A 23,388-nucleotide genomic window follows, 5' to 3' on the forward strand; every position below is an offset into this window, starting at 1 on the left:
GGAAAATATAAGGGAGGAAAGTTCTTTTGAAATAAAGGTTTTGACAGCTGCTAGAAAGCTGTCAAACTGGCATCTTCAAAAGGCAAAGATTGAACAACAAAATTTGATGAATGAACAGAGAAGAGCTTCAGTGGATCAGTCTACAATATTAATTGAAATGTATCAAGCAATTTTGGCAGGAATTAGGTTGGCAAAAGGTTTTCTGAGACATTAATTTATTACCTAGGTGCACATTTGAGAAATGAAATTCAAAAAGATTTGAAGAAGGCATTCAGAAAATAAGTAAAAGTTCTTTTAAAAGATGCAGAATCCTTGTAATTGTTACAGGCGAATGAGCAAGACTCAGACTCAATCATCTTGTTGGAAAAGAAGAACGAAAAAACCCTGAAGATTTTATGGCATAAAAGGGTAACAAAATGAAGCTGGGTATGAAAATATGTTGGGGAAAATTATACATTTTTTTTAAAGATTAAGCGAAAAGTTAAATGTGACCTGGATAAGTTTTGGGTGATGAGCCACCAGGCAGAACAATTAAACCCAATTGAGCAGGAGCCAAAAGAACTCTGAAACCAGGGTCACAGTCAAAGAGGTACGCAAAAAGAAACTGTGCAGTCAAAAAGACAGAGAAGCCCAACTGATTACAGATGAAATTCTTCAAGCAGTTAACAGACAGATCAGAAGCAGAAGTGACAGAAATGAGGGTATTAATTAGCCTGAAAACAACTGTTCAATGACTTTTGCACAGGGACAAGGAGAAGTACTATAATAATCAATGCAGAGAAATAGGAGGTGACAAACAAAAATAAAGAACAAGAGACCTCTTCCACAAGAAGCAACAAATCAAATCAACTTGGGAGCACATTACATGATCAAATATAAATAAAAAGATGATGGAAACAATACATTGAAGAGCTATATAGAAGAGATAAAAGACTGAAATCAATTCAAGAAAGAAGTTTGAAGATAGACCTACAATTTTAGAGAGTGAAGTAGGAAATGCTTGGGGAAAATAAATCATTACTATAAGTCAGTAGTTCTCAACCTGTTGGTCCCCAGATGTTTTGGCCTTCAACTCCCAGAAACTCTAACAGCTGGAAAATTGGATTTATAGGCCAAAACACTTGGGGACCCACCGGTTGAGAACCACTGACCTTTACAGTGTGTATAAGGTCATTTTGGATATCCTGGCAGGACAGAGGACTTGTGGATTAATGTTTCTGCATTCCATGAACTGAATAGATTACCAGCCCTTAATAGTCTTATACCACTGGTTCTCAACCTGTGGATCCCCAGATGTTTTGGCCTTTAACTCCCAGAAATCCTAACAGCTGGTAAACTGACTGGGATTTCAGGGAGTTGTAGGCCAAAACAACTGGGGTCCCACAGGTTGAGAACCACTGTTTTATTCTCTTCCTGAAAGAGCTGGTGCATAGTCTCAGAGAATTCCTACGTCCATCTTTTTCATTGGAAGCCACCTGTATTATCTAATTCTATTCTTGCTCACCATATGTGAAATATTAATAGCCTTGTTCAGGGATCAACAGCATGGAATACCCCACCCCCACCCTCACACCACTCAACATTATCTCATTATGGCCCATTAAACACCAATAAAACAAAATATATTGGCATTATTTATCCAGGAAAGGAAATGAATTCTATAATAATGCAGATGGGAAAAAACTATCCTGGAACATGTAATTACTATATTAATTAAGTCAAAGTCCATTTTGGGAAGAGGCAGGAATAAGAAAATTCTTGTTGCAAATTAGTGTTCTTATAAACAAATGCTAAAATTGTGAATTTTTGGTTTTTGCATGAAAAACAAAAAGAACTAGATTTGAAATTATAATGCCATGAATGTTTGAAGTAAGCTTATGTGGCATGTGTCATGGACAGCTTGGAAAGCAAGGGTGGAGAGATGCTGGTGGAAGGTTCAGCAGTCAAGCTAGAGCCCAGCAGCCCCCTCAGCCAAGCTTTAAAGAAGCAACCATAGAAACAGAGACCGCTTCTCAGCCTGCAAAACAAGTGTGAGTACTTCTGAGCAAGCCGAGAAAGAGTTGACTGTTCCAGCTTTCATGGACTTGCAAAGAGAGAGGTCTCAGCTGCATAGGTCCCCCAGATTAGCTGAGAAGAGAACCAGCAACAGGTAACATCTGTTAATTTAAGATTTAAGGGGCTCACGGGTGGCATCTTGTTGCTGGCTGCAACATCAGTTTTAGACACTACAACCTCAGACTCTTGTTATCTTGTATTCACTCACCTTTAGACCTTGGCTTAAGGATTCTGATTCAACCTTGTACTCTGGACACTCTCATAGAATCATAGAATCAAAGAGTTGGAAGAGACCTCATGGGCCATCCAGTCCAACCCCCTGCCAAGAAGCAGGAATATTGCATTCAAATCACCCCTGACAAATGGCCATCCAACCTCTGCTTAAAAGCTTCCAAAGAAGGAGCCTCCACCACACTTCGGGGCAGAGAGTTCCACTGCTGAACGGCTCTCACAGTCAGGAAGTTCTTCCTAATGTTCAGATGGAATCTCCTCTCTTGTAGTTTGAAGCCATTGTTCCACGTCCTAGTCTCCAAGGAAGCAGAAAACAAGCTTGCTCCCTCCTCCCTGTGGCTTCCTCTCACATATTTATACATGGCTATCATATCTCCTCTCAGCCTTCTCTTCTTCAGGCTAAACATGCCCAGTTCCCTAAGCCGCTCCTCATAGGGCTTGTTCTCCAGACCCTTGATCATTTTAGTCGCCCTCCTCTGGACACATTCCAGCTTGTCAATATCTCTCTTGAATTGTGGTGCCCAGAATTGGACACAGTATTCCAGATGTGGTCTAACCAAAGCAGAATAGAGGGGTAGCATTACTTCCTTAGAAGCTTCTATTCGGCTTACGGCCCAGGAACAGACATTCGGCTTCTCTATTGTGATATTCTGCTATTGTTTGCATCTCTGTTGGACTATTGGGCTTGACCTCAGACTTTTGATTAACACCCTGCAGGTATTTGAGGGTTGAGGGTTGTGACAGGGTTTTTGTATGTGTGTGTGTGAGAGAGAGAGTTAAGAGAGAATGTGTGAGCACAAGAATTAAAATGTTTTGTTTGCTTGTTTTTCGATTAAAATCTCTCTCAATCCTCTGAGGTGATTCACAAGAAACGGAAACTTTCTTCAAATATTAAACATTTTTTAAAATGCATGTATAAACAATTAAAACAATTAATTTAATTAATGTAATTTAATTAATTTTAATTAAAATTAAAATACATGTATACACAATTAAAATCCAAAAGGAAACCCTAGTTTTGGGGATCAAAGCTTATATACAAGGCAGTGGGACCTGCAACAAAATCTTTATTGTAGCTGTCCTATTCTGAGTAGACTAATCTGCCATTTAGGTCTGTGTATGTTAAGCCCAGCATCTTGAATTGAGCCAAGAAGCAATTTGGAATCAAGTGCAGTTAGGGATATATGGTCCCTAGAAGACACTAGCAATATGTAATCCTTAAAGTGCACAACCCATTAGAGGCCATTGATGGTTGCATTTTGTACTAATTTTAGCTTCTGAACATTTCTTACATTTCACAAGTGAAGAACGGTTAGGGGTAGGGTTGGCAGATCTCAGGGCGTGGGCCTGAGTTTCCAGTTTTCATGGATCAGCTCCAGGTAGGAGGTGAAGGTGCAAATTCTACAATTTTGGTGGGCTTGGCTCCAAGTAAAATAAAAGAACTATGTGCATATCTTCAGTTCAGCTACTAAAGCAGCAGCTTGCTACAATTTCAAATGTTTAATTAATTTCTTGCTGCAACAATAGGGGGTTCCACCTATTGACTTATTTTCCACCTTCCGATTGTGTGTCTGAAACAGGAACCCCCAAAAGTGTGGTGGTCCAGGAATGACTTGGGTTACCTTGCTCAGCTTGCAAAACCAGAAGAATGACCCTCAACTGATCCCACTGACAACTCATTCCTTTTCCAACAACTAATGAATTCTGAGGAGAGTGCAGCTAGAGCCCTTGGCCAAATATGCTCAGGAAGCACCACAATCCTATCTCTCCACATAATAAATTTCTCCATCGTCCAACCACAAGAACTCTGCCATCCAATGACAATCAACAAGCACTGATTACCTAAAATAATCTTATTCTCAGCTGATGTGGTCCCCGGAGGTAGAAAGGGGCAGTGTGGATACAAGAGAAACTCAAGAATTCTTCCAATAAGAACTTTATTAAGTTTCCTGCCATACAATGCACCAATCACAAACTGTAAATGAATGTACTTTTGAACCAATAAGATTGTAGATCGTAATTTACACCAATCACAGCAAATGTAAAAAAAAATGCCCATGCTTCTAACTGTGGGTTTCAAATGTCTGTAAAATGCCCATGTTTATAATGGTTTGGGACATTGCCTCTGACATTTTGTCTTGGCCAAAGAAGCGATATAATACTCTCAGTCTCTGCATGTCTGTATTGGAGCTAGCACACTGGGGAAAGCAAACCCTGAGATTTAAGACAACAACTGTGGCACTAGTACTAGTAGTTTCCAGGCTGCAACTACTTTATGAGTAGGAGCAAGTAGTCTAGATTAAAGATTCACCTTCTTAGCTCCCAATATGAAGGAATGATTCCCTGATTTCACCTTGGCCTGCAAATATCCTTTTTAACTATGATTACTGTCTTAATTTGAAACAGGAAAACTTAATGTGTGCGGATGTGTTTGAAGAATGCTTAATGGCATTCCCAGAGGTTGTGCCGCCTAGGTATCAAGTATTCACTTAGAAATCTTAGGGTCTGAGATGATTCTGGTCTGGACCCATAACCATGGGTGTTGGTGGACATAATTGCCCCAATCTTCACCTGCAAACTTATAGTTCTCATTTTCCTTTTTATTCAGCAAAACACCAACATGAAGGTTTACTATGAAATAAAATTCTAGTGGTGGTTCTGGTGAGCAATTCTGGAGCTTCTCCACATTTTAAAGTAAGTGATCTAATTGTTGATGTATATCTGCCTATTGACTGTGTTCTGTTTGGTCTCCTAAAGAGTTGTACTCTTTGCTGTATTTAAATCAAAGTGACTGCTTTATCTTTTATTTCATGACACTCAGCACTTCTGTGAATATAACTATCTCTTTTATGTAGTAGGGTGCTCATAGACGAAATATGACGTCTTGGGGAGCCAAATAATTCCCTTTGTTTCCATTGTTCAGACTGTGAACGCTGTAGCTCTTAAGGAATCATCCATTAACAACAAGATGAGACAGAGCTCTGAGAGTATAGCAGCTCATCTGCATACTTCCCTAGTGGCCTTTGCTGAAGTCACTGTAAACAAAATGAAGAAGCTGGGCTTGGAGAGGCAGCAAGCCTTCAAGCCAGTGCTTTACACCTTATGACCCTCACAGTTATATAAAGATAAATATAAATGAATAATGGGAGTTTTCAACCAACTTGCTATTTGTTAGAAGTCACTCTCTGCTAAAAGTACAAGATCTCCCCTTACATCCCACCTAAAAGCTTACGATCTTCCGGGGAGGCCTTGCTCTTGATCCTGCCTCTATCGCAAATGTGCTTGGCGGATATGAGAGACAGGGCCTTCTCTGCAGTGGCCCCCCACCTGTGGAAATCGCTCCCCAGTGAAATTAGGTCAACTGCTTCCCTCCTGTCCTTCAGGAAAAAGTTGAAAACATGGCTATGGGACCAGGCATTTGGATAGTAGGTTGATAAATTATACAATGCTATGGTAAATGGACCAAGGCTTCGGACCAAGTTGTTGATTGTAGAACTCAGATTTAGATTTGGCCAACTAATTGAATTTGCAGTATTTAAAATGGTTTTAATTTATATTAATGTTTTATCTATTTTGTAATTGCTGTTTTATCTGTGTGTATATGGGAGGCATCGAATTGTTGCCAGCTGTAAGCCGCCCTGAGTCTTCCTTCAGGGATAGAGAAGGGTGGGCTACAAATATTTGAAATTGAAAAATTGAAATTTAAAAAAAAGTATTCCTTACTAGTCTTGGAGACAATTTCATTGTGCAGAAGGTGGAGGAAGCAACAAGGAAGTCTCCCATTACTACTATAGCTATCTATTTTTTTTTTGGCGGGGGAGGTTGCATCATCTTAGTTAGACACCATGCTAATCTTTATCTTGGATGCCGAAGTTTATAGTGGGCACTCCCAATAAGTTCTTTGGGATTTGTTTCTCTTTCAACTTTTATATAAAGTCTCACTTGAGTAGTACAAATATGACTCTTTCTCATTTCCTGTTTGGTCTTTTTCTCTGGAATAGTCAAAATCCTTCCAATCATGTGATTCATCCTATTGGGGTTTTCGTGATGTCTATTAAATTCTTGCCTCATGTGTTTGAGTTTATTCTGTAGAGACATCTATTGTTGTTTTTCTGTCCACTGTTGGCCTTTTGTCTAATTGAGCCAGTTAAATCAGTATTGTTAATGGTATTGTTCCCAGTATTTGGTGTCCTCCTGTCTACCCTCCTCTAAGTCACTCACTTCAAAATCCTTCTGATCAGATCTACAAGACTTCTAGTGAATGTATTATTTCCAATTGCTGTGGGATGTGGCATTGCTAGAAGCCTTTTAGATAGGCACAAATCATGTTCCAAGAAACAAAATCATTGATGACACCCAGAACAACACCAAAGTTCTTATAAGCAAAATAATTAAGGAAGTCCAAAAATATAATATAATATTGTCCATGAAAACAGTCAGCTAAGCAAGTAAGCAATAAAGCAAGCATCAAACACAGGAAGCAGAAATGTCCCAAAATCCAAGACAAGGTCCACAGGAACTAGAGTCTGTGAGGCCAGAATAGTCCAAGAATTCAAAGTCCCACAAGGATTCAGGAACAAACTTGAGCAATTAAATCCAAAGGCATGAACATAGATACAAGGTAGGAAACCATTAATACAAGACAAGGATGCTCTTCAATTCTAAATGTTGGTCTCACTGAAAGTTACAGTTTCAAATGCCCTATATTTATTCAAAAAGCCATGGCAAAAACATTTCGTTTCCCTTGGAAAACCTCTCCCTGAACCCTTTTCTCTCTTAATCTTTCATATCGTCTTCTACCCTCTTCCAGGTGGCAATGTTGATTGATTTGATCCCTGCTATCAAGGATTGTCTGGTTCTCCCTCCTTTTGCCAATTACTGCATTCTTTTCACATTCCAACCTTGACTGCCGAGAGTCCCTCTCACCCTCTTTTTCTGCCTGTACAAACACATCTACAGTAGGCTGGTTAACTGTTCCAGAATTCTTTGCTTCTTTCTGGCTAACAGCACTTTCCTGACCAAAATCCCCATTGCAGTGCCTAAAGACCTTGGCCTGCACTTAAACACAATCAGCACTGACAAAATTACCATCTGTCAGCTGCAAAAGGCCACCTTACTGGGATCTGCATGTATTATTCGCCAATACATCACACAGTCCTAGACACTTGGGAAGTGTCCGACATGTGATCCAAGACAACAGCCAGCAGAGTGATCTTCTTTGCTGTGCACTCATCTTGTTGTGTTTCAAATAATAAGAATAATAATAAGAATAAGTTGTTATTTGAAGAGACTACAATCATCTACTCTGACCCAATAATAATAATAATAATAATAATAATAATAATAATAATAATAGTTTGAAGAGCCTACAATCATCATCTACTTTAACCCCGTCATGCAGGAATACACAGTGAAAGCACTCTTGAAAGATGCCCATCCAACTTCTGTTTAAAGACCTCCAAAGATTAAAAGCACATCATACTCTGAAGTAGTCCATGGACATAGTATTTCTAGTGTGGTATAACCAAAGTAGAATAGAAGGGCAATTACTACTTTTCTGAGTCTGGGCACTATACTCCTTTTCCTTTTGATACTGTCCAGAATCATATTGGGTTTTTGTGTTTGTTTTTTGGGGTAGGTTGTGGGGTGGGTTGGGTACTGTATCACTGTTGATGCATGTTTCACTTGTTGTCTACTAAGTCCCCTAGATACTTTTCACATTTACTACTTTCAAGCCATAACTTATCCTTCGGAATCTGAAGAACTGGATACAGAGGAGTCAAATTGTGAGGAATTTCTGGATTCAGATTACGATCTGAGTATCCAAGAGCTCAAACCCTAGTGAAAGAGAGCTTTCCTGAAAACACCAAGGATATCCTCCCTTTCCTCTGAAGTTAGAAGAGGTAAAGAAATTATTTGTAACGCCCAACATCTGCTAAATAGGAATTGTTGACTCATTATGCACTTGGCAGACAGAGATGGCTACTCATAAATCTTCCAGCAGTTCCCTAGAGCCTTTTGCTGCTTGCAACTGTTCTATCTTGGTGACTGGCAGTGCTCTCAGTATTCATGTGCTTTTTGCCTTGAAATGGATGCCTTTCAACAAGTGTTACTCCTTGTTGGCTTCACTTTTCTGGCTGACTAGTCTGGTGCAACAATTCCCGGACTGGCTGGCAACCTTGTCTCTGATCCTCCCTTTCATCTTGCCAGGTTATCTGTGAGTGACTTGAACTGGATTGACTACTCAGAGCTCTTTGCCTTACAATCAGATGACTCTTAAGTCATTGGCTGACTGTAGCACATGTTGCAAAGGTGTCAATAATCTTATGTCAGTGCATTTCATTTTTCCTGCCAAAATGTAGTAGCTTAATTTCCCCCAGTTGAAATTCATTGTGTTAGGTTTTGCTCAGTTTTCTAATCTAAGGGATTTTAAACTTTCTCTCCTATGAGCTACCCCCCTGCTGCCCCCCCCCCCACAATTTGGCAACATCTGCAAAATTGACAAAGATCCCTTCTATTCCATCATCTAAATTATTTATAAAGATGTTTAACAAAACTGGGCCCAGGACAGAACCCTGAGGCATTCTTCTTGTCACTTCTCTCCAGCATGAAGAGCAATAATTAGTGATCACTCTCCGGCTTCAGTCTGTTGTCCAATTAGAGAACTACCTAACAGTAATGCTGTCTAGCTCACAGTTCACGAGTTTTCCTGAAAGAATATCATAAAGGACCTTGCCAGAGGTCTTACTGAAAACAAGATATACTACACCCACAACACTCCCCTGAGCTACCAAGCTCATAACTATATCAAAAAAGAGACTTGTTTTTGAGAAACTCATAATAATCACTGAATTTCTTTATGAGTGCTCATAGACCAACTGAGCCTAGGGAGGAGGAGGGATGGCTGTGGGGACTGCCTGCTTGGATCTTGAATGGAGACCCCAGGAGACAATCCCCACTGCTTATATACCTGCAGAAGTCTAGATCTTCAGTAAGATCTAAAACTTTGCTGGTATCTTTTAAACCTGGAATAAACCTGGAAAATCAGGTTTATTCCAGGTTGAAACGGTTTAGCCTGAAACATCATTTTGACACCTTGGCCTAATCTGTTTCCTATCCCTATTTATGTAGCTGTGTAGATGGGGCTTCAGAAAGCAGTGCTCAGGACTTTTGGAAAGTCATGACCTTTTAGTGGTGGTGGTTGGTGGTGATAGGCCTAGCAGTTGGTGATTGAAGAGTTAATGTAAGTCTTAGTTCTAAAGGGTTGAGTAATCTGTAAGTAAGAGTTCATGGGTGAAAGCAATCTGATCTTGACAGATTAGAGAGATGGGCCAAAACTAACAAAATGAAGTTCAACAGTGACAAATGCAAGATACTCCACTTTGGCAGAAAAAATGAAATGCAAAGATACAGAATGGGGGACGCCTGACTCGAGAGCAGTAAGTGTGAAAAAGATCTTGGAGTCCTCGTGGACAACAAGTTAAACATGAGCCAACAATGTGATGTGGCGGCAAAAAAAGCCAATGGGATTTTGGCCTGCATCAATAGGAGCATAGTGTCTAGAACTAAGGAAGTAATGCTACCCCTCTCTTCTGCTTTGTTTAGACCACATCTGGAATATTGTGTCCAATTCTGGGCACCACAATTCAAGAGAGATATTGACAAGCTGGAATGTGTCCAGAGGAGGGCGACTAAAATGATCAAGGGTCTGGAGAACAAGCCCTATGAGGAGCGGCTTAGGGAACTGGGCATGTTTAGCCTGAAGAAGAGAAGGCTGAGAGGAGATATGATAGCCATGTATAAATATGTGAGAGGAAGCCACAGGGAGGAGGGAGCAAGCTTGTTTTCTGCTTCCTTGGAGACTAGGACGCGGAACAATGGCTTCAAACTACAAGAGAGGAGATTCCATCTGAACATTAGGAAGAACTTCCTGACTGTGAGAGCCGTTCAGCAGTGGAACTCTCTGCCCCGGAGTGTGGTGGAGGCTCCTTCTTTGGAAGCTTTTAAGCAGAGGCTGGATGGCCATCTGTCAGGGGTGATTTGAATGCAATATTCCTGCTTCTTGGCAGGGGGTTGGACTGGATGGCCCATGAGGTCTCTTCCAACTCTTTGATTCTATGATTCTATGATTCTAAGGGTGGGCAGGCATGTAGCCGGGGGCAGGGGGTATGAGGGGCTTCAGCCCCCCCCCCCCCGAAATTCTCATGGTGGTTCGCGAAAAGGCCTTACTGGTGCATTATTTAAACTGTTATGTTTATTCATATCATGATCTGATCACCATACTCAATATATCCCATATGCATGGGGGTATTGGGGTAACAATACAAAAGGTTTGCTAGGGTAGACCCTCTTTCACTCAGACTCACCCCCCCCCCCCGAAACAAACTCAGCCCCCCCCCCCGCCGAATCAAAATCTTGGCTACGGGTCTGTTCCCATCCTTTTGGAAACATTATCCTTTTGCAGATTAATTGGGATTAACACTATTTGGAATAATCATAACCCTTTTGTAAAGTATGATCTTCCTGAGAAGAGTTAAATACTCGTTTGAGTGAATCTTCTCCTTAGTGGTAAATATCCACTAGTATTCATGCAAGGCAAATGAGGTTTCTCAGATTTTACACTGATATACCTGGTTATCTTTCTAAACTGTTTGGAACAAAGATATGCCAACACACAAAATATATAGCAGATATTCAGGAGTGTTATTTCAGTTCCCTAAAAACATCTTATCTCCCATAAAATATATTGCTTTTAATTAATGCTCTCAAGAGACCAAAATAGGTAGTCTTTGTTAAAAGTTAGTTGATTTGCTTACAGACTTCATGTATTCAACATACAGATGCAGTTCTTATTGGTTGAGAGTTTAAACAGTGAGTTCTCTAAAGCATTCTGTTTCAGTCTCTTTTTTGTTGCATACAGACTAACACTCTCTTCCTTAAACATTGAAATAAATATTTAATTTGGGGCTGGCAAGCTTTGTAAGAAAACTTACAGGTGACTTTTTCTGGCTGACCTGACCCTCCACAGAGCATACTCATCCTTTGGCCCACTTCAACAGAATCAGAAGCAACTGGGTGGAACCCATCAGTGGCTGGGATATGTTGAGGTAGAAGTTGGAGTATGGGGGAGACATGGCAGTGGGAACTGAAAGATGAAATGTGAATGCAATAGCAACATTACTTTCTGCCTCAACTGGCAGAAGAGCTTGTACTATCAGGGAATGTACATGCCTCAACAAACTACTCATCCTAGGATTCCATAGCATTGAGCCCTACCCACTTAAGTAGATGATGTCCCTCAAAGAGAAGCTCCATGTACACCTCCTGAAGTAGCTTCCCCTTTTGCTTTGGCTCAGCACTATGATTACTGTATGATGCGAATCTAATGTGCACCCCAATTTTGGCAAGGTAATTTGACAAAAAAAATGAGGATGAGAATTGAGTAAATACGGTATTTCAATTCAGTTATAAATCTACATTCCACATCAGAGGAGATGCAAATGACTTTGTCTGGAAAGTACTTAGCAAAATAATCACAACAGGTATTTGGGTGCGCTGCAATGCTCCAGTGGGATTCCTTCCCAGATACTCCTCAGATCTCGGGATGCTTGTCTGTTCTTAAGATGAAAAGCACACATCTGCATTTTAGATGGATTTGAAATCAGCTGGTTTTCCTATAATAGATAGTAAGAGCACCTAAAGCTTTGGAGAGTTTCTGTTCAACCATTTCAAGGTTCCCTGCTTGAGCGGTGATGACATGACCATCAGCATAGATGAAACTCTCTATCCTGTCTGGCAGTGGCTGATCATTTCTGTAAATGTTAAACACTGATGGAGCAAGCACGCTCCACTGAGGCACTGCAGCACATCAAAATATCTGAGAGTTACTCTTGACCATGCTCTGACTTACAAGAAGCACTGCTTGAATATCAAGCAAAAAGTGGCTGCTAGAAATAATATAATATGAAAGCTGACTGGTACAACCTGGGGATCACAAACAGACACAGTGAAGACATCTGCCTTTGCTACTCAGTTGCTGAATATGCATGCCCAGTGTGGAATACATCCCACCACAGAAAAACAGTGGATGTGACATGCTGCATTATCACAGGATGTCTATGCCCTACGCCACTGGAAAAATTATACTGTTTAGCCTGTATTTCTCCACCTGACATCCTCTGGTAAATAGCAGCCAGTAATGAAAGGACCAAAACATTGACATCTCTGGCCCACCCTCTGTTTGGCTACCAGCCAGCATGCCAAAGTCTTAAACCAATAGCTTTCTAAGATCTACAGAGATACTAGCAGGAGCACATCACTAAGCAAGAGTCCAAAAGTGGCAGGTTTAAAACCCAGAACCTCAATCAATGGGTGATACCAGATGAGAAACTCTGTCCTGGGCACACAGAAGACTGGACGACATGGAAGGCACTGAACAGACTGCGCTCTGGCACAAGATAAAGAGCAAATCTTAAGAAATGGGGCTACAAAGTGGAGTTCACGACATGCGAGCAAACCACAGACCACTTACTGTAATGCAACCTGAGCCCTGCCACATGCACAATGGAGGACCTTCTTACAGCGGCACCAGAGGCACTTGAAGTGGCCAGATTCTGCTCAAAGGAAATGTAGTGTAATGCCAGATTTTTAACTTTGTAATTTTTATACATTATAACTTTATTCTCAATTCACTTCTGACATGATAAATAAATAAATAAATCACAACAGGTTATTGAATGCGTCCACATCAACATTTCAGTAAGTCTATCATTAAGCAGAACAGCTCTACTAAATAACTCTTAGTGGACATAATTACAATGCATTACTTATTGACAACAGAGAAAGACATAGAAAAAAATAGAAAGTTACTAACAGAATACCTACAGTTAAATAAGGGCAATGAAACCTCCAAAACCACGCAATGGGAGGCCATGAAGGCCGTAATGAGGGGCTACCTGATACAACAAGAATCCATAAAAAAAAAATACAAAGACAAAGAAATCAAAAAATTTGGGGAGAATTAGAGAAGGGGGAAAAAAATTTAAAATCTAAACCCAACGACAGGAAAACAAAACTAAATTTAGAGATCTTAAAAAAACAATTGGCACTATTAGAGACGGAAAAATTGGACTCACAAATGAAGTACATGAAAGTGAATCACTTTCAGAATGCCAATAAGGTGGGTAAGTGGCTGGCGAAAAAACTAAAAGAACGCAAACAAAGACAGTTTATAACGAAGATACAATCAGAAGGGAAAGTTTACACCGAGGGAAATGAGATCATAAATAAATTTACAAAATTTTATAAAGAACTTTACAAATCAAATAACACCTCCAAAGATGAGATCACAAAATACCTCTGCGAATCAAAACTGCCCAGATTATCGGACGAACAAAGAGAACTAATAAACGGGCCTATCACCACAGCAGAAATAGATATAGCAATCCAAAAAATGAAAAACAACAAGGCTCCAGGCCCGGATGGCTTTACCGCCATCTTCTATAAAAAATTTAGAAATGAACTAAGCCCTCTATTATTACAAATATTAAATAATATATTAAAAGACAAAACAATCCCCAAATCATGGGAAAGAGCCAATATAACTCTAATACACAAAGAGGGCACAGACCCAATAGATATCAGAAATTACCGTCCCATATCACTATTAAACAACGACTATAAAATATTCACCAGTATTATGGCCGAAAGACTAAAAAACTTATTAAAGAATTGGATTTCTCAAGAACAAACAGGCTTTCTTCCCAACAGACAACTAAAAGACAATACACGGACAATTATAGACACAATCGAATACTACGAAAAGCATAATGAAAAACAATTGGCGTTATTATTTATTGACGCGGAGAAAGCTTTTGATAAAGTAAATTGGGATTATCTAAAATTATTACTTAAAGAAATAGATATTGGCCATAATTTCAGAAATGCAGTAGAAGCGGTGTACACCAGACAGGAAGCCACCCTAATCATAAACGGGCAGGAATCTAAAACACCAATTCAAATAAGCCAGGGAACACGCCAAGGATGCCCCCTCTCACCACTATTATTTATATTAGTAATGGATACGTTGATAAGGAACATAAACGACGATCGGAAACTACAGGGAATTAAAATTCGGAACCAACAATATAAACTCAAAGTTTACGCGGACGATGTAGTATGTATCGTAGAGGACCCCCTAAAAAACATTAATGATTGGTTAGAAAAAATTGAAGCCTTTGGGAAGTTAGCTGGCTTTAAACTCAATAAGCAAAAGACCAAGATGCTAGTTAAAAATATAAACAAAGAAAACAAAGAACTACTCCAGGAGAAATGCGGCCTAAAAATAGAAAATAAGGTAAAATACTTAGGGGTGACTATAACCCCAAACAACATAAATCTGCTAAAAAACAATTATGAAATACTCTGGAAAAACATACAAAAAGACATAGAGAGGTGGAAACATCAAAACCTCTCGCTCCTAGGCAGAATTGCCACAATCAAAATGGACATCCTACCTAAACTTCTTTTTCTTTTCCAAGCCCTGCCAATTATAAGGAATGACTACCTGTTCAAAAAATGGAATTCAGATTTGATCAAATTTATATGGAAAAATAAAAAAGCAAGAATCAGTTTCAAAATACTTACAGATGAAAGAAAAAGGGGAGGACTAGGACTTCCAGATCTTAAAATATACTATGAGGCCTGCAATTTGCTAGCAATAAAAGAATGGTCAACCCTAAAAAATCAAAAGCTCCTAACTCTGGAAAGTTTTGATCTGAGATTTGGCTGGCACGGGTACTTATGGTACGATAAGAGAAAGGTAGAGAAAAACTTTAATAATCACTATGTAAGGGCAGCCCTAATCAAAACCTGGGAGAAGTATAAACCAAGATTATTCGCTAAAGTACCGCTGTGGATCGCGCCAATGGAAGCGAAACACAAGAGAGAACTAGGGAAAGATAATTGGCTGACATACAGACAAATTCTAAAAACCACGAATGATAAACAATTAACTATAAAATCGATAGAGGAGATTAGACAGTTAAACAGTAAGTTCACCTGGATGCAATACCATCAGCTATACCGAAACTTTAAAGATGACGAGAAGCAAGGCTTCTGCCAAGAACAAAATATTTGGGACATAGTAATGCAAAAAGAAAAGAAACTAATTAGAATAATATACAGGCAGTTATTGGGATGGGCAACAGAAGAAGAGCAAATTAAAGATTGCCAAGTAAAATGGGCCAAAGACTTGGGCCATAACATTCTTACAAAACAATGGGAGGAAATTTGGAACACCAAATTAAAATATACAGTAGCCACAGATCTAAAAGAAAATTGGCACAAAATGTTTTTTAGATGGTATTACTCTCCAGAGAAAATTGCCAAATTTAGCAAAACCGCCTCCAACAAGTGTTGGAAGTGTCAAAAAGAAATAGGGACATTCTACCACCAATGGTGGGGATGTAAAAAAATTAAGAAATACTGGAGAGAAATTCACTTAGCAGCACAAAAAATCTTAAAAACAAATTTTCCACAGCTCCCAGAAATGTATCTATTAGGCATATCCTACTCCAAATTTAATAAAAACCAGGAAAAAGTTTTCTTTCTGATTAGCACAGCGGCTAGGATACTGTTAGCTAAAATGTGGAAGCAAAAAGATACCCCGACAATAGAAGAGTGGATTATAAAGACACTAGACATAATACAAATGGATTGTTTATCCCAACATCTGAACAATTCAACAAAAAGGACAGACTGGGAGGGTTTCAAAGACTTTATTAAAGAAAAAAAGATGACTATGATAATAGACATATCCAGCATCTGAAGAAAATCAATAGACGGAGACAGCGCCGGAAAAGTCATAGAAACACGGACAAAACCAACACCAGAAGGAAACAGTTTCGCTTTGAAGACTTTGGGAAGTTCATCACATCGGGGGGGGGGGGGGGGAGGGAGGAAGGGGGAGGGAGAGGGTGGGAAGGGGATAAAGGACTTTCCCTCTTTTCCTTTTTTTTTTTTTTTCTTCTTCTCTTTCACTTCCCCACATACTCTTACTCTATCTCACTGTCTTTTTTTTTGCCCTCCTTTCCGTTCTATTATGTAACATAAAAATTTTCACAATAAAAACCATTTAAAAAAAAAAAAAAGGAAATGTAGTGTAATGCCAGATTTTTAACTTTGTAATTTTTATACATTATAACTTTATTCTCAATTCACTTCTGACATGATAAATAAATAAATAAATCACAACAGGTTATTGAATGCGTCCACATCAACATTTCAGTAAGTCTATCATTAAGCAGAACAGCTCTACTAAATAACTCTTAGTGGACATAATTACAATGCATAAGCCTAATATGAATTCAGGCACCATCTTGGTCAATTTGTTTTGAGGATTTTCCCTCCATTTCTCTACTCATTGCTCTACAATCTGCTTAGCAAACAGAATTAGATCAAATGCACAAAGGTATACATAAGTTCAATTAAGAGCTGGTCATAGACGACACTTTTATGTCATGAGTCAGCTGCATACAAGCCTGTTCTTACCATGGGTTCAGTCTCCCTCGCTTCTTTTCTCCTCCCTCCTTTTCTATTAGAAAAATAGGAATTTCCATGTACTGTCCATTACTCTTTCCCACGTTTTACCCTATGCACAATTACTTTACCTTTCTACCTCTTTATATCTCCAAAACATCACTTTTCCAGCCATCCTGTGTATGTGTTTCTAATTCCTTTCCCAGTCTAGTTTTTAAGCTTTTTTCTCTGACGAGCACCCATTATAGAATTGCTCATCTACTATTAATTATTCAAGCAAAATCTTAGGCTTTCACTGTTTACTCTTCCCTCCTATAGTCATAGCCATTTTATTTGTATTACACTTTTCAGTACTTATTATCCTGAAGGCAATTCAAAACAAAGCATGACAACAGCAAGCAGATGTGTCAATAGTCACTAACCATCCTCTCCCTCTCTGCCAGCAATTCCTTTAAAAGTTGCGTAATAACCAATGAATAAAATAGCAACAATATCAAAATCACTGATGAATAATTAATAATTAGCAGTTCAGAGAAACTCTTTGAAGAGCTGCAAAGTCTATAGTCCCAGGCATCAGTCAAAAGAGGTGAAACAAACTCAAGTTTAGGCAGCAAAGTTCTCTCCTCTGATAATGTGGCGTTACATTATTTCATCTTCTTTACATTTCTGTAAGACAAAGATCTGTGTGTGGAAGAAGCAATCTACAATTATGAAGAAATAAATCCATTTTCAAAGCTGCAATACAACTCCAACTTGTGAGTGTTCTTTGTAGAGGCAGCAGGTAACATCTGGGATGCAGTATTAGCACAAACTACTGTGGTATGATCCTGAGTATGTTTGGGCACAATGTGTTAAACTCTTGTGCTGCTGAACTGCTGATCTGAAGGTTGGCAGTTCGAATCCGCGGGTCAGGGTGAGCTCCCGCTTCTAGTGCTAGCTCCTGCTAACCTAGCAGTTTGAAAACATACAGATGTGAGTAGATTAATAGATACCACTTTGGCGGGAAGGTAATAAAGGTGCAAACTGATTACACACAGTCTAATGCATACTGACACTACTGTACTTCTAAAATGGAGTCTCAGTCTGAATAGTCCCAGATCTGATCACATGGTCTGCAGTCCCTCCCACAACCTGAAACAACAGAGTTAAGAGAAACTGCATACCAATACATACACATTCAATATAGTCACAGTTATATACATAACAAATAACTAGTATAGGAGGATTGCAGAAGGTTGCTATTTCCACTTCAGAAACTTTGTTTTTGTGGCTGCTACAAAATATCCGTTGAATTGGTTGAGACTCTAACAGATATTCATTGACAAACTATAGCAAAATGTGCTGCAGGATGTCCCACAACAACAAAGTTTGGGCAGTTTCATAAACTTTCTCCATATATGATAGAACCAATTAGGAAATTACATTTATAATTCAGAAACAAAAATCATGTTACATAGTGTGATTGGCACTTTTTATACTGCCCCTCTTCCCAGGACAACAACTCCCTACCACAAATTAGGGGAAAAAAATATGCAAGGCTGCAGTGTCATACTCTCTCACATCTGGAATAATAATAATAATAATAATAATAATAATAATAATAATAATAGGTAAAGGTTGTCCCCTGAAATTAAGTCCAGTCATGTCTGACTCTAGGGTGTGGTGCTCATCTCCATTTTTAAGCAGAAGAGCCGGCGTTGTCCATAGACACCTCCAAGGTCATGTGGCCAGCATGACTGCATGGAGCGCCATTACCTTCCCACCGGAGTGGTACCTCTTGATCTACTCACATTTGCATGTTTTCGAACTGCTAGGTTGGCAGAAGCTAGGGATGACAGCGGAAGCTCACGCCGCTCCCCGGAATCGAACTTGTGACCTTTCGGTCAACAAGCTCAGCAGCTCAGCGCTTTAATCCACTGCGCCACCGGGGGCTCCAATAATAATAATAATAATAATAATAATAATAATAATAATATATTTATAACACACCCTCTCTTCCTGAAGGGACTCAAAGATGGCCTAAGGCTGTAACATTTTTTAAAGCAATATCCAGTGTCCAAAAATGTGGAATGACCTGCCAGAAGAAATTGGACAGCTAAAGGAGCTGCCAGAATTCCAAACACATTTGGCAGGCCTAGCCAGTCTATGAATGTTTAAACCACATTCCGTGTTTATTGTGTTTTAATTTTTATTTCATGTCTTTCAAGGTGTGTATGTTTTTATGTATGCTTTTGTGGTTGTATTTTAACTATTTGTTGTCAAAAACTTTCATGACTGGAATCACTGGGTTGCTATGAGTTTTTTGGGCTGTATGGCCGTGTTCAGAAGCATTCTCTCTTGATGTTTCACCCACCAGTATTTTCTGTTGATCACGGGGGTCTGTGTGTCAAGTTTGGTCCACATCTGTCATCGGAGGAGTCAAGGTGTTCTCTCAAACTGGGAGCTATCATGGAAAATACATATATACAAACATATATACATATAAGCAGGTTGCTGTGAGTTTTCCAGGCTGTATGGCCATGTTCCAGAAGCATTCTCTCCTGCTCACATATGAGGTCTGTTGGAAACTAAGCAAGTGGGGTTTATATATCTGTGGAATAATGTCCAGGGTGGGAGAAAGAACTCTTGTCTGCTTGAGACAAGTGTGAATGTTGCAATTGGCCACCTGGGTTAGCACTGAATGGCCTTGCAGCTTCAAACCTTGGCTGCTTCCTGCCTGGGGGAATCTTTTGTTGAGAGGTGTTAGCAGGCCCTGATTGCTTCCTGTATGGAATTCCCTTTTTTAAAGTGTTGCTCTTATTTACTGCCCTGATTTTGGAAGTTTTTTTAAGATACTGGTAACCAGATTGTATTCATTTTTCATGGTTTCCTTCTTTCTGTTGAAATTGTCCACATGCTTGTGGATTTCAATGGCTTCTCTGTGTAGTCTGACATGGTGGTTGTGAGAGTGGTCCAGTATTTCTGTGCTCTCCAATAATATGCTGTGTCCAGGTTGGTTCAACAGGTGCTCTGCTATGGCTGACTTCTCTGGTTGATGTGTTGTTGAAGGCTTTCATGGCCGGCATCACTGGCCATGTTCCAGAAGCATTCTCTCCTGACATTTCACCCACATTAATGGCAGCCATTTTCAGAGGTTGTGAGGTCTCTGGTTTAACTAGTCTGCAGTGCCTTTCATGTTCCTTGATTCATGTTTGGGCAACGCTGTTGGGAATCAGCTTGTGTTTGTGTTTCAGGATCCTGATGTGGGAAATGATGATGCCAAGGCTGAGGTAGAAGATGGAGATGGTTTGGTCAATGATTTTCAGGCAGACAATGACAGAGAGGCCCCAGTGCAAAGGGCAGTTTCTCATGAGAATATTCCTGCTGGGCCTAGCAATGATAGTTCACTCCCTCTTTTTGTGAGCTCTCAAGATTTGGGTTTAGAAAACAAACTGACACCTGGGAATTTTAATGAGCAGCCAGATAGGGAGCTGAAGAATAGGCAGCTGGAGATTTGTCAGGATAGACAGCAAACTCAGTGTTTAGGCTTCATCTGATAAGGGGGAAATGTGGGGTGGGGGGAGTGAAACAAATTTCTGAGTTTTGAGATATAAGGTTTGCTTCAAGGGGAAACCTATTAGATCAGGCATAGTTTGGAAACCAAGTTCATGTGCCATGGAAATCGTGTCCAAGGGGTCTTGTTCCTGTGGAGTTTTTTTTTTTAGTCTTTTGGATTGTCTTTGCATTCTGTGTGATTCCTGTCTGGATTAATGCTGTCTTGGATTGCTTTTATTACTTGTGTGGACATTCCTTTGTGTTACTGCTTTTTATGGACTTATTACTTTTTGGAACCTTCTTGTTTTCTTACAAGCATTTATTTCTTCTGGCTATTTACTAAGTTTCAATAAAAGAAGATTTGTTTCTTCACTCTTGGTGTGGTGTGTTTTAAAGTCAGAGGGCTTCTTCCTGACCTGGAGTGCAACAAAGGCTGCATTTGGTGGTCCCTATGTAGACTTGTCCACAATTGTTTCAATAGATGTATTTGACCATGTTGTGCCCCACCTCCAGCCGAAAGGAGAGCTGGGTAATAAGTACAAATATATGGTGGTGATGGTAATGATGGCTGGGTTATTTTATGACTTTAAAGAAGTTTGCATCCTGAAATGACTATCTTTTATCTTGGATTGCTGCTCACTCTGCATCTAGATGATTATCCCGGTTTCAAATGGCAAAAAAAGAGAGAAAGAGGGGGAATGGGAACCGGAAAGGAGCCGTTGCCAAAGGAAGTTGTCTAAGGGGGGCAACAGCGTCGGGACTGACTTTCACGCGTTTTAATTTGGGCCCTGGCTTCCATTCTTCATTAAAGCAATGAGTGTTAAAAACAGAGAGAGAGGGACATAAAGAATAAAACATAGGATTTATTCCTTCATTAAACTGATGATCCGTATATGAAGCCAATTAACATTATGAGTCTGGCAACATCAAGTGTAAAAAAAGGTGAGAGCAAATGGAGAACAGTCACCTTGGTCTTTACGGAAAGAAAGAACACTTTTCCGTTATAAATTAGAGGAGAATCCAAGCGGGACAAATCTCCAAATTTGACTAATTAGAAAATGCATTTTACTGCACGTGGGTTGAAATAAAATATAACCTCTTCGTGGCTGGTTTTTCTGAACAGACAACTGGGTGGCACAAGGTCTTGGAGAGAGAAGGAAGGAAGGAAGGAAGGAAGGAAGGAAGGAAGGAAGGAAGGAAGGAAGGAAGGAAGGAAGGAAGGAAGGAAGGAAGAAGGAGGGAGGGGGCTCTTCCACTCAGCCCTATCTAGAACCCAGAATTATCAAGGCAGGAAACCCCACAAGATCTGCTTTGAACTAGGTTACCTTTGTCCACACTGCCACATATTCCAGTTCAAAGCAGATCTTGGGGGGTTTTATTCAGCTGTGTGGAAAGGAACTTGGTGGCAGACAGGTTCATCAGATTAGAATCACTATACGCGAGTGGGTATCAACATAACTCTGCTGTGCGTGTGCACTTTGTTGTTGTGAGCAAAAGGAGCACGAATGGTATACATCCTGGCAAACCGATTTCTAGCCGAGGCCCCGTCCACACTGACCATTTAATGCAGTTCAGAGCCAGCATTAAACTGCTGCGACCAAGGACCAAGAAAGCCCTTCGCGCGCAACCGTGCTCTGCGTCACCAGCACCCGAGCCAGCCTCAAACGGGGTTCGAGTGTCATCGCATGCAGAGCGAAATGGGCTCAATGGGATGGGCGATGTTTGTGCGCTATGAAGGGGAAGCTGGGCCGCAGTTGTTTTAGGATGGGAAGGGAGGGAAGGAAAAAGAAAGAAAGAGAAGGGGAGGGAGGGGGGAAAAGGAAAGGAAGGAAGGAAAGAAAGAAAGAAAGAAAGAAAGAAAGAAAGAAGGGGAAGGAGGGAGGAAGGAAGGAAGACAAGGGGAGGGAGGGAGGGAAAGAAAGAAAAAGGAAGGAAGGAAGGAAGGAAGGAAGGAAGGAAGGAAAGAAAGAAAGAAAGAAAGAAAGAAAGAAAGGAAGAGAAGAGAAGAGAAGAGAAGAGAAGAGAAGAGAAGAGAAGAGAAGAGAAGAGAAGAGAAGAGAAGAGAAGAGAAGAGAAGAGAAGAGAAGAGAAGAGAAGAGAAGAGAAGAGAAGAGAAGAGAAGAGAAGAGAAGAGGAAGGAGGGAGGGGAGGAAGAGAAGGGGAGGGAGGGAAAGGAAAAAAAAGAAAAGGAAGGGAAGGAAGGAAAGAAAGAAAGAAAGAAAGAAAGAAAAGAGAAGGGGAAGGAGGGAGGGGAGGGAAGAAAGGAGGGGAAGGGAGGAATTAAGAAGGAGAAGGAGGGAACGAAGGAAGGAAGGAAGGAAGAAAAAGGAAGAAAGAACGAAAGAAAAAGAGGGAGGGGAGGGGAGAAAAAGAAAGAAAGAAAGGGAAGGAACGAAGGCAGGAAGGAAGGAAAGAAGGAAAGGGAAGGGAGGGGAGAAAAAGAAAGAAAGGGAAGGAAAGAAGGAAGGAGAGGGGAGGGGAGAAAAAGAAAGAAAGGGAAGGAAGGAGGGGGAGGGGAGGGAGGGGAAGGGAGGGAGGGAAGGAAAGAAAGAAAGAGAAAGAAAAGAGAAGGGGAAGGGAGGGAGGGAAGAAAGGAAGGGAAGGAGGGAGGGAAGAATGAAGAAAGAGAAGGGGAAGGAGGAAAAGAAAGGGAGGGAAGAAAGGAAGAAAATGGAAGGAAAAAAGAAAGAAAAAGAGTGGGAGGGAGAGGAGGAAAAGAAAGAGAAAGGGAAGAAAGGAAGGGAGGAAGAAAGAGAGAAGGGAAGAAAGGAAGACAGAGAAGGGGAAAGGAGGGAATGCAAGAAAGAAAGAAAGAAAGGGAATGAAAGGAAAGGATGAGAACGAAGGAAGAATGCATGGATGAAAGAAAGGGGAGGGGAGAGAAGGAAAGAAAGGGGGAAAAGGAAGGGATGGGAAGGGAAGGGGGGAGAGAGATTATCTATCTTCCTATCTACCTGTCTGTCTATTTACCCATATCTAAGGCTTCTGAATGTTGTTCATTTGACATGGAAGCAACGCGCTGGGAATCCG

The sequence above is a fragment of the Anolis sagrei genome, chromosome 3, assembly GCF_037176765.1.
Source record: "Anolis sagrei isolate rAnoSag1 chromosome 3, rAnoSag1.mat, whole genome shotgun sequence".
Taxonomy (NCBI): domain Eukaryota; kingdom Metazoa; phylum Chordata; class Lepidosauria; order Squamata; family Dactyloidae; genus Anolis; species Anolis sagrei.